This window comes from Stegodyphus dumicola, chromosome X1, assembly GCF_044657685.1.
Source record: "Stegodyphus dumicola isolate Sdum_Otavi_A_Nest chromosome X1, ASM4465768v1".
Classification (NCBI taxonomy): Eukaryota; Metazoa; Arthropoda; class Arachnida; order Araneae; family Eresidae; genus Stegodyphus; species Stegodyphus dumicola.
The window spans coordinates 36046653-36059963 of NC_140780.1; the positions used below are offsets into that span (position 1 = coordinate 36046653).

Sequence of the window (13311 nt, forward strand, 5' to 3'; positions counted from 1 at the left end):
CGAGAACATTCTAGAATGAATTCCTACCAGTTTTCCCCAGAATGTTCTTGAAGGCATGTCAAAAACTGTATAAAACCTGCGTCTACGCGGAGTAGCAGTGTATCGTAAGAGAGTATCTTAAGCGTATCTGTAGTGTGTTGAGTTCAGAGATTAGCTTGAGAGCGGCCGAACTGAGTCGGGAGCTGTACTTTAGTGCTTTGCCTTGAAGCAGCCTTCACGGTTGTAGCCTGAAGGTTGTGTTATTGATTGTTTCAGCGTGTTTATCGTAGATTCTCGACGACTGTAACGCGTCTTTGGATATGTTCTGTGTAATACTGACGAATAAATTGTGTTTTGGTTCTTCATCAATCAACAGTCTTTTTTTTTAATCTAAGATGAGTACTGGAGAGAAGAGAAATTTTGCTGTACTCGTTATTTTTATAAACTCCAGCTTTCCAAATTTCTGAATGATCTAGTTCTTTATATCCTAAATTAGCATTTTCTCTTGCATACATCCCCCTCAAAATAAGTCATAAACCTACAGGCTTACTAAGGTAGAAGATTTCGATTTTCATATAAATCTAACCATCGTTTAGTAAAACTTTATTCACCGCTTGTTCTGAAATATTTCTAACATCCTTTGAAAAGCAATATTTGATGCGTAGTTGCGATAAGAACTGTAGTCACAATAATATAAATCCTTTTACCAAACCTTTTAATAGGTGTGTGGATGTGTATCATTTTACAATAATTCACCTAGCAGTGCTAGCATAACTAAGAATATTTGATGACTTAAATAAATACGATTAACCTTTGCATACATTAAAGAAGGCCATTTTTTGTTCCCTCTGAATTCGAAACCCAAGAAAATAATGAATTTAAAGTTTAGAATGTATGCATTATTACAGAAATTGGTATAAATTTTGGCTCTTTCTTCTTATAAGCAATATAAAATGCAATATATTTCATAAATACAGTAAGCGTCAGTTGAAAAAATGCAATATTAGAGCTCAAATTTCTTAGTTTATTTTTTGGCTACTAAATTCTCAAATGTCAGTTGTGATTAACTACATCAACTCTGGATTATTTCTATTTTGCATTGATCGGCCAATAGACCACAGGAAATTGGTGGCTGACGGATGCATTGCATATTCAGTTGCTGGACTTGTTTTGATCTTGGGAATTAATCAATTTTCAAAAGAAGGAATTTGAAAAAAAAAAAAAAAAAAAAAAAAAAAACAAGTAGTAAATTTGCAGAGAGAGGTGGCTGTAAACAATATAAGAGAAGAAAGTTGGGAAAATAAGCCGTATTTGAAGCTAAATAAGTATTTGAGGAAATTGGATACCTAGATTTCAATGTCTTGTTCTCATGAGATTTTGAAACGCTGCTATTTATAATTTATGTAATTTCCATAGATTAACTTTTTTTAATTGAATTTTTCTTCAAAATAAATTTTTCCTTCGTAAAGAACCAACAAACAGCTGAATATATTTCTTGTTTACATTAGTAATTCTTCCAAACATATGAAATTTATTTACATACTTTTCAGTTTATTTCAGCAATAAGGTAAGCTATAACAATAGCTTAGTAAATACTTGATTTTGCATTTAATTTTTTCTTTTAAGATAATTAACGTCTTTCACTAATGCATACCTTAATCTTGTTTCATTATTTTCGGTGAACAAGATAATAATTGTGACTCTTATAAATTTCGTATCTTCTCTCATAAAAATACGACTACAAAGAGTTAAATTAAGGGAAAAAATTATAGTTTTAATTAAAGTTATTTATTTATTTATTATGAAATAAGGTCATTTATTGAATTAATTTATTTGTTTCTGGATGATAATTTTCCCCTAAAAGTAAATTAAATTTGAGACATTGGGATTAATAATTTGACTTAGCACTTGGTTAATAAGATGAGAAAATGACTATCGAATGGTATTGCTGTCTCTTTTTAATATTAGTATGTCATGTGGTACGTTAAAAGAATGCAAAACTGGTAAGAAACGAGAAATGAAAATCGTAAAATTCCCGAGTGAAAACTGAAAATTTAATAATATTTGAATTTATTAGTATCGTTTTTTGGTCGAATAATGTGTGTGTTAATGTTCTGACTAAGATTTGCAAATTCAGTTTTCATTCGATACTGACTCAAATAAAATAAATGCAAGGATATATTACACAGATGGTAATACATAGTACATTTTAAAATATTTCCATTCAGATTATATTGTTTAAAATATTTAGATTAAAATTTGCACTGTATATATACATATATATGTATAGACTTAAAGATTTTAAACTTTAAATACATATATAATGAATATAAATACTAACATTATTTTTTACAATTTGATGATAAACTGAGTATTAAAAAAACTGGAATGCATTCGAAGCTTCCACCTTAAATGAAATTTCGCAAATGCTTTCACGCACTTTGTTTGCTAAATTTACGCATACATTCCATACTCATTACAGCAGAATCTAAAAACGCGTTCAGTCAAAAACTTCAGAACTTAGTAAAGGGTATGTCACAGACGACTTTCATGCGAATTCAATTCCTCAATCCGAAATATACTATTAATTTTTCATGAAAATCGAAATCGCAAAGCAGGAGGCCACCACTCCTACCTGCCTGAGGCGTGGACTCTTTCTAGCACCTGCGTTAAATGTGACAGAAGCGTTGAGCATGTTGCATCTTCGTAGTAGGCCCGGTTATGATTGACAGATGGGAGGCGTAGCGAAGTTCGTGAGGTGACGGTGACATGTCATGAACTAAAAAAAAAAAAAAAAAAAAATAATGATACTTTTAATGCGTCTTTTAGCAATGTTTTTGTCTTAAAAAATCCATCTATTCAAAGCGAAATGGCTTAAAATTGGCACAGCACGGTTACAATTTGAATCATATTGTTTCAAAACGAGATCAAATTTGTGGTCTATTCCGTTACGCAAACTCGCTGGTGAAGACTAAAGATAAAATTAAGAATATGATTCGCTCTTGTCTGTGTAAAATATATATGTATATAATATATATATATATAAATATATATGTTAAAATATATATATAAATTTTAACCCATATAATAATACATCATGAATCATTTTTAAAGGTTTAAGTGCTCATGGATGAATGAAAAATATCGCTGAACGCTAATACTCAGACTTACTTCGAACTGGATTCCTTTGTACATCTTCTCGTATAACTGCAGTACGAACCAGTTTCTGTTAAATGTCATCCACAAGGACATTTTTTCTTTAATTAGATAACTCTCGCTTTTCCGTATTTGACTACGCAAATAAACAAAATAAATTATCCTTCAGGTTACTAAGTATTCAAACTTTTCCTTGCTTTTTAAGGAACTATTACATTTCGTGTACGCGCTTGCTGATATAAATGGTATATTTGTCTATGAAAAATGGTACCTAGTATATATCCAGCTGACAAATGAAAGATATAGGGATGGTTAATTTTTCATATTTATTAGCTTTAAGAACCTAGTCATCCACAAAGTGATGCCGAATTAAATCTGGTGTCATCTCTATTTAATCGAATGAATCTCATGCCTTTTCCCCAGTAGTGCTGTAATTTTGAAAAATGTAAAGAATTATCACATACCGCAGTGGCATTAGCAGTCAGTGCTTGCAGTTAGCAACTAAAGGATCTCAAATAGCGGTAAAATTAATTTTTATGTTTTGGGGTTTAAGAAAAACCTGAATGTCTCTATAAGTTAAAAATAGTTTTCATTAAGTGACTAGGTGTCAAATAACCTAGTATCAACTTCCCAAATTGAATATATTCAGATTCTTTATAAAGCGCTAAACTCGGCGGTTATTTTTGTTTATCAAATCTATATCACAATAAACTGGATAAAAATGTTGGTTGTATATAAAAGTGTTAGGTAAAAATATGATCTTCAAAACATTTTCTTTCTTCAGAATAAAGCGAGACAACTGCAAATTTGAAATAACATGTGACGAAATTAATACAAAAATATAATAATTAGTATAAGTCATATTATTTATGCTTGAGGTGGGGTATGAGTAACTAATAGAAAAAAATATTTAAGATTTCTTAAATAAAATATAATAAAATAAGTAATATTTTAAAATGAATGTTAGGCAGTTGTTTGAGTTAGTTACCTTCAATATTTATGCAGGTGAAGTACAAATTCTGATATTTTGTTTTAAAAATTTAATTAACTGAATTAGAAGAAGACATTTTATAAAATTTTGTATTGTTATAAATTCAAGCAAGGAACACATAAAATATCAGGTAATCATTTCCTTATACTTTCCCCTTTATAGCACTGAATAATTGTGATAATAAGTTTGTAGAGACATTAGGATTGTTTAGAACCAGGAGACTTTAAAAATGTGCAACGCCTTCTCCGGGAATCGAACCACGGGCCTCTTGAATACGAGCCCAGCGTGCAGACCACTACACCACGAAGGCACGCTAACAAGGCGGGAGAAATACCTTATAAGTTACTGCATGTTTTTAAATGATTACAATTTCTTATTTTGTTGTCCATTTAAATCTTAGCATGTTCGACACTTTAAATAATGTGAGACTAGTAAAGACTTTTGCCACATGCGAAATTTTATGGACACTGGTATGAAAACCTTCACTTTCAATTCATCCAAATCGTATCATTTTCTCTTCTACATTTCTCCTTCCGACGCCTTTCTTATGCAAACTCAAATTAAAAAAAGCAGGATTTTACTATATCTGACCATTCATGTGCATCACGACTCCAGTCCTACGACCTGGGAAACTATCATGCAGCAATCGAAATCATTATCAGCAAAAAATGTGGTGCATCATTTTTCAGAAAGAAAAACTGTGGTTGGAAACAAATGTTGATAAATAAGATGATCTGATGATTTTAAAGTAGGAAGTGACTTATCAAGCACGGGCAAATTTAAGAAGTCCTTAAATATAACTGCACTTAAAGTCCACTGTCCCCTTATAAGGCATTTTGTCCCACCTTTCTGCATGCCGTCGTGATGTAATGATAGCACACTCAACGCGTATTCGATAAGTCTAAGTTCGAGTCCCGGCTAGGGCATTCTTCATTTTTCGCGTCTTTTGCTTCAAACATCCTAACATCTGCAAGTCCTAACATCTCTAAGCTCTAAAATATGGTAATTTTTTTATTTACTGTCTGACAGTTTCTGATTTACAGCTAAATCATGCATGGATATATACCATGAATAAATTTTATAATTTCAAATGATTTTATCTCTGAACATAGAACATGAAGAATATATTACTTAAACAGATTTCAAGTGTAACGTATTGCCGCAAGGCGAAAAAAAAGTTTTGCGTTACTTCTCATTGTCAGCTATTGAGTTTGCAAACGAGCATGTTAAATATATTGAAGATTTGCTAAATGTATGTAGTTACTTAGTTGCTGTTTCACATGCGAAATAATTTACAGGTGAAAACTAGTTAACATTGCCGAGATTTTTAATCATAGATCTAATCATAAATGAAATGTCACGATGAAATAAATATTTCTATGCAATGATATTCGAGAACTAATCTCTTGCTGTGATAAAAGAGATGCGCATTCTGCTTCAAATTCAAAGTTTACGTAAAAAGTATTCCCTCCAGGTTTCCAGAGCAATACAAACGCCACGCACGATCCAACATTATTCTTCACAATTCCTATGTGGTTTTCCCGAACCCCGAGAAGTAAGAATCATCGACTGTGTCCTCCGGGATGATGTAAGGACATGACATTTATGCGGGGAAGACGTAAATTAAAGTTAACTGTGACTCCGGGCGAAGGATATTGCTTCCAGAGTCTATGACGTCAGAGTTTTAGTCGCTTCCAACAAGCTTTCCTTTTGCCATTCCAAAACGACTTGGACTTTCTGCGATATTGATCCAAATAAACTGCTCTGCTTGTCGAGTCGAGGACTGAATTTATCATCAGTTCGGTGGAAAGTAGTTTTATTCTCGTCGTCATTTTGACCCAGCCCTTTTTATATCGTCATTACCAGCGCCAATAAATATATACGTGCATAAATTACATATGAAATACTTAAAACTTAATAACTACAATTAATTATCAAGATTCTCTGTATGTAGACAGATATGTGTTATGCCCTGAAGTTCTTAGACATACAATTATTTATATATTATAATTATGTACTATAAAATCGATGTTTCAAATTTTAGCAGCTTCTGAAGCTATCTATATAAAAGTTTTTCTGACAGGACACTGACTTCAGCTTTAGTGTACTTAGTAAATTGGAAAATTTTAATGTGCTATGCTCGGTAACATCACAGATTTTGATATGCTTATGAAGCGCTTCCAAACACATTGTGCAATTGCATAAGCTCAACAAACAAGCAAACATTTCTTAATGGCGCTATGTATAAATACATGCAAATGTAGCAGAAAATATACACATAACTTGCTTTAAATGTGAAGGCTGAAGTTAAAAAAGTTATCCTGTTCGTCATTGCGGCAAAACGTTTAAAGTTTCACCAGCACGCAGCACAAAGAGGGCCCTGAATTTTGTAGCTTACTGTATCCACTACGATGGTGTGTTTCATCTTTAGCTTTCTAGAATTAAGTTTCAGTAATTCAAAAGACGATATTCTTAGGCTAACATAAGAAAGACGTATTTTGAGGAGTGTGATTTTATTCGGAAGCAAGAGACGGAGGGGGATTTTTTTTTTTTTTAATTTTCTTTGAAGATATATGCTGTTTTGGGCAATCGTTTGTCATTAGAATTATGTTATAACTCATTAAACAAAGAACGTTACGTAGGTTTCAGCTATAGTAAATAGTCGTTAGATAAGAAAAGTAAAGAATTACTTAACACATTCTCGTAAACATAATCTTTCCGTAATAAAAGTGATTAATAAAAGGAATATGTTAGTTATTTATTAAGCGTCATACATATTAGAACAAAACCTGTTTGGTTAAAAACATTAATAATATCATTTTAAGTAAATTAAAACGAAAGAATTCTAATACATATTGTATATATTTTGTATTTCCGCACATTTATCAAACTGAGTCACTTATTTTAAACTTAAAAATTGAAATCTAAGTTAGCCATTTAAAATCGCAATGTGCATATACATATACTTGTACAGCATTTTATATGTGGTATACCAATGAACTTTGCTCACGTCGAATTTCTTGTTAGATGCACTCTGTTTTTGCGCAGAAATGCATTTGTGTATTTCTACTCAAAATCTCTGCGTTCGTGCAAATACACTTTCACTGATAAGTTTATCCTGCGTGCATGTTTGTGTTTATCTATGAGATTAAAGACGTCTTGTAATTAACGTACATCCCTAACATTCTTCTGCTTTTCTCGGGGGAAATTTTGCCTGAAAAAGAAAGAAAATTGTAAAGCAAGAATTCTGCATGGTTTAATGGTTATATTCCGCTCTCACAAATCAGAACTCCGTCTTTCGATTTCGTCTCATAGACCGATTTTGTAAAGCAACTCAGATGCCATCAATCCTCGGGAAGCACTTTTTTTTAAACTTACAGCACCTTCAGCTTTTTTATACAGTCCTGTTTATTCGTTTTTCAACTGTGTTTGCTCTCTTTCAACTCTCTTCTTAAGAAAGCCGAGCGTCGTTTTCATTTCGAAATTGTATTTCTTTGTAGAATTTTTAGAAACGTTATTTTCAAAATGCTTTTTTCTTTAGAGCAAAAGGAAGTATATCCTTATGAGCGAGATATAGTCTTCGTAAAAATTCTCTTTAAACTTCACTTTGAACTATAATCTATAATCATCCCCCAAATTTATCAAAAACATATTCTTCTTATTCCTAATTTACGTAGGTCAAGAAATCCATTTTTAATTCTGGATGATATTTATTTCCAGATTCAGTACTGTTTATTACAAGAGATATATTTAGAATTCTAATTTTGGGGAGCTTTTTTTCTCAAAGTTTATTATTGATAAATATATGTATAAATCAATGATGCGTAAGTGGAAGAAGAAGTAACTAGAATGGGAAAACTGAAATTTTTTCCCCATAAAAATTAAATATGTATAATTAAATACGCAAAACTGAATTCTAACTTACGATATTTCTGTGGAATTTAAATTATAAATTAATGAATAAAATTAATCATCTGATCTGAATAGCATTAATTAGACATAAATAAGTAAATAAATTTTAATGAACCTAATTAGACTTGCTAAAAAGAAGCGAGGTAGATAGAGTGATTAAAAAAAAGCGAATGAAGCAAGGTTGCAACGTGATTAAAAATATATTTTTTATCTATTCTAAGGACTCTGAAATTTCTAATATTGCTGCTTTCAAATGCAAATAAATTTCGAATAAAAATAATAAAAGATAAGTAAAGGGAAAATTCAGAAACTTAAGTGATACTGTTATTTATTTATTTATTTTCAAGTAAATGAGTAATTTACCTTAGTTTTAAAGAGGCAAAATTAATTCATGAGCGAAATAAATACTCTTAATTTGAATAAAGAGATAAGTTTTTTTTAATAAATTACGCGCTAGATTTTATCCTGGATAATATCACCAAAATAGACTGACTTTTATCCAAACTTTCGGATGCGAGTTCAAACGCACGTAAAGCTTAGTTTTTGTGTGCATTATTTTCCGTTTTTCATGGGTGCAATGTTGGTGCACCCTAGACAAAGCTGTCGACGATGAGATGGCTAAAAGACCTATAAGTTCCGTCATTTTCGACAAATTGCTCCCTAGCAAGTGTCCGACCACTGGATTAAAAATAACAGTATCACCAGAGTTTCAAACATACCCTAATGAAATATATGCAAAACTAATGTTTGAATTTATTTATCCTCATATGAAGAAAGATTCAGAACATGTAATGAATATGATAAGCAAACTCTAATTTTAGTTGCCTCTTAAAAATCTTGCTTATATTCTGTTGATTCTTACTTTCCGAAAGTATACCACTTTTAAGAGAGAGTTACAGCCTTTATTTCAAAGGATTCCTGAAGAAGAAAATGCAGTTTATTCTTGTATTTATTTGTAAATTGATTCTAATCAAGCATCTTTTGCCTTCCTGGGATGATATGAAAATAGTTAAATAAGTACTTGGTTCGTTAATTAAAGATTCAAAGTACAAGAGGCTGATTACGCATTTTTGGAATGGATTTTTCTTATAAATGCTATTTTAAATAAAGAATTCTTAATTTTCAAAAGCTTAGCCCTTATGGCTCATTCTTTGGATTCTCAGCTTAGATCGTATCCTCATCTGCTCTCCATACGCGCTGTTAATGCCACTCCAACAACACAATAATTCATTGGTTGAAGAATCAGAGAATTTCAAAAGAGTGTGAAAAATGATACAAATTTAATAGTTGTCACTTTATTCATTTCTTATAGGTAAATATGGTTGTATGGCTTATAATTTGTCTTTATTACTCTTTAACAGTTCTATGGATAAAGAGCCGGAATTTCTTCAAATCAAGAATTTTGGTAAACAGAGATATAACGTCATTACCGTTTACGGTAGCTGTTAACTTCAACTTTCATTTTAGGGAAAAACAACAACAACCATAAATCCCTTAATGAAACAGTTTTCCAATTTTTGAAAATTTTTTTCTTTCCCTCCATCCCCTCCCCCAAAATTAAAAAAATGTCTGACTTTTAAATAAATCCATGCATTATGAAAAAGCCATGAAATGCATTTTTTTCCAACAAAATTGTATATATATATATATATATATATATATATTATTAAAAGAAACACAACAAGTTCCCCATGTACCACATAGTATCACATGGGGCTTACAGAAGTAAGTATGAAACACAATACAAACTAAACAGAAGAGAAAATTGAAATAAAATTAAGGATGATTACACAGTTTTACAATGAATTGACAAAAAGTTTTAAAAGCACTTCTCTCGGAAATAAATTGGTAAAACTCTGGAGGCCAGTTAATATTAAAAATTTTCAGTCCCAGTTTCAAGACTTTTCTTTCGTCCTCAAATTTAGGACATAGAAGAAGCACATGCTCAACATTCTCCTCGCCGCCCAGGACACAGTCGCAGACAGACTCAGGATTCAACTTAAATCTGTTCAAATAACTTTTAAAATTCCCATGTCCAGTAAGAAACTGGGTTAATTTATAATTTGTGAAGAAATGATGACATGACAATCTCATTTTAATAGAAGGGAAAAATCTTCTAGTTAAACTCCCTTTATTTGAATTAATGAATTCGTGATTCCACGACTCCACAATGCTTTCATACATGACCTTCTTATAGAAGGAATTAGGGATATTGACAAAAGTGTCAATTTCCCGCTTATTCTCAGTCTTAGCAAGGAAATTAGCTCGTTCGTTCCCAACAACACCTGTATGACCACGAACAAATGAAAATGAAACCGAAATATTTTTATCCTTTAGATTTTTCAGTTCTTTTTGAATCTCGATAATGATATTATTAGAAGAAGAAATACATTTTAAGATCTCCAAGGATGAAAGGGAATCAGTACAAATGAGATAGTCTGAAACAGCACTGTTTTGTTTAGAGACCCATTTGACGGCGAAGTTTAAGCACAAAAGTTCAGCTATGAAAACGGTACATTCATCTCTGATTCTAAATTGAAAGTGCTCAAATTCAAGACCATTTTTGAAGACAACAAATGCGAGACCAACCTTGCCATCAATTTTGCTGCCATCAGTATAGCAAGTTACAGGCGAATCATCTACGATTTTATTGCTAAACTGAATAAAATTGATAAAGATTTTTCAACATAAAATAACGGGTACCACACTCAGCCAGTTCTTGAACGGCAACGAACATTATGCATTTTAGTTTTAGTTAAAATCTTTATTATAGTTTTGTTTCCCGTTGATACGTAAATACTTAAGGGCATTTTGATTGTTTTTCTGCTTGTGAATTGCTTTTCACAACTAAAGACATTACTTTTAAACAGTTGTAAAAGTGCGCATTTTCTTTGTACATTTCTTTGGTCGATGCTGGATTTTCCCATTTAAAAAAAATATATATATCTTGTCAGTTTTTTCCTTTACTGGGAGTAATATTACTTATTTTGTGCATAAAGTATTAATTATATGTGTTTTACAATATTTTTGATTTCAAAAAAATAATTTTTCTCTTGGGGAAATAATATTGCCTTCCATTTAGAACATGCTTGTATGAACCATTTTTAAAAAAGACGGTATTTAACTACATGACATAATAGTTAAGGATCATTTTGGATCGCTGCGGATTTCTTTACTTTTTCTATTAAAATGTTTCTAAAAATATGTAAATAATAGCTCGATAATTAACAAACACACACACACAAAAAGAACCTTCCCACAAACATTCTTCCTCCTCTTTTTTTGGATTGTTTATATTTTACCCCGTTCCATATACCGAAATTTTAAACAATAATCGAAGTTCATGAAAGAATGTGCCGAATTATTTCGTTAAGAACATACTACTTAGCTTCCCGTCTTTGAAAAGTGATGTCGAAGTTTACTATATATAATAACTTAAAAAACACACTCATAAAATTATTTAGAACAGGAAATATGTGAAACTATTCATTGTGGCAGATAATGTAAATTCGTGATGATTACGAATTTGTTACCGCTTTTTTAATTTCTCTTTTATAGTTAATATTTATGTTAGCTTTTAAATTAGTGTATGGAAATGATGTAATGTTAGTGTTATATGTTACATACTGAACAATATTTTTTAACGTTTTTATCTTATTAATTTATTATTTGAACCTATATTTAGATTAAGGAGATAAATTTATTCATATTAGGTTAAGAAGATAAATTTATTCATAGTTAGGTTAAGAAGATATTGCTCTTTCAAACACATTTCATTTTAAAAAAAGGCATGTTCTCAATATTCGTTGCAAAGTAGTCTAATTATTATTTGCCATTTTTTAAAATACATATTAACTTAATTACCTAGAATATTTTTATTTTAAAAGCCATTTTACCTAGGAAATTAAAAACGCACTGAAACGAAGACCGACTGCTAAAAAATTGGAAACTCTAGAAAAGAAATCCGATTGCTAGAAACATTTATTATACATCAAAGACTAAGTAAAGGTGTAAAGAATCTCATTTTAAAATTGTTACAATAAATGCTCCTCACGCTTTGAAGTTCAACGACTTTGAACTACTTCTTGCATTCCCTTATTTTCTGATACAACGCTTGACGAGTATTGGTATTCTGAACTTTTGTTTGCAGCCAAAGCTACCGGCAGCACCGCCTAGAAATAATTACAGCCTTTCGGCAGAAATTTCGACGTAAAAATATTACCGCCATTGAGTTTAGCCGAATTGATGCGACAGTAGGCGGGATTCTTGTCTCACTCACCTTTATGCTGTGAGCCTCGTAGGGAATTGTATCTACGTGTAGGGATGCACTGTTCTTTCAAGGGAAAATGCTCTTCTTATAAAGTGTGTCTACTTTGTCTCGGCATACATTTGTCTATATATTACCCTTCTTGTTTCTGTTTTTAGTCTCTCTTTTCACTCGGTTTCAGTGTCTGTATTACCGCAGTGTTTGTATAGAATTTTGAAAAAGTCTAGAGAATTGTTTTCAGTATGTGTTTACATGTTTGTAGAATACTTTTCTTTGACTTTTCAACGCTTGACGAGTATTTGGTGTTCTGAACTTTTGTTTGCAGCCAAAGCTACCGGTAGCACTGCCTAGAAATAATTACAGCTTTTCGGCAGAAATTTAGACGTAAAAATATTACCTATATTAAAAATATTACCTATATGTAATAATATTACCTAAAGCTTTTCATAAGCAGCTTGGAAAATAACTCAAGAAAATCCAGTTTTTCTATTACAAAAAATAAAAATTTATTACTTTATTTTTCATATCAATATTTAATTTTTAGCTTGATAAATATCGTAGGGAATTATGAGGAAGAACAACGGAAGTTTACTCTTTGTGTGTGTTAGAGGCAAATGATATACAAGCGTATGTAATAAAAGATTTTTAAGTGAAAACTCAAAGTAATTAAATTTAAAGTCTAGATATAAATATATGTGTTATAGTCTATGGATATATCAAAGCAAAATATCCATGGTTAATGTTTTCTCCTTTTAATGTTGTAGAAACCGCAAGGCTTTAAAAAAAAAAAAAAAAAAAGAAAAGAAAAAAAAAAAGAAAACGAAAAAATTGCTATCGAATCACGGATCTTTCAGTAGTTATCTCAGGGTGCCATCATTTGCATTACGACAGCTTGTAGAGAAGGCAATAATTTCTTGCACTATAACGCTGTACTATTTCACTCATAAATATGATTTATTTGGATAATATTCACAAATTTAAAAAATTATATGCACACAGTTTACTG

The 13311-nt window shown here is 31.1% G+C and overlaps 1 protein-coding gene and 1 long non-coding RNA gene across 11 annotated transcripts in view; one reads left to right on the forward strand and one right to left on the reverse strand.

The window, feature by feature from the left end:
• The window catches only part of LOC118184298 (protein O-mannosyl-transferase TMTC2-like), a 797990-nt gene that overhangs the window by 365804 nt on the left and 418875 nt on the right, over nucleotides 1-13311 (forward strand). The window lies entirely within an intron of this gene.
• The window catches only part of LOC118185825 (uncharacterized), a 149809-nt gene that overhangs the window by 76276 nt on the left and 60222 nt on the right, over nucleotides 1-13311 (reverse strand). The window contains exon 4 of one of the 8 annotated variants that reach the window (XR_015038401.1): nucleotides 2045-2758. The exons of the other annotated variants lie outside the window; for them this stretch is intronic. This is a non-coding gene — a long non-coding RNA (uncharacterized LOC118185825). Of the gene's footprint in view, nucleotides 1-2044; nucleotides 2759-13311 lie in introns of those variants that run through there. 8 annotated transcript variants of the gene reach the window in all.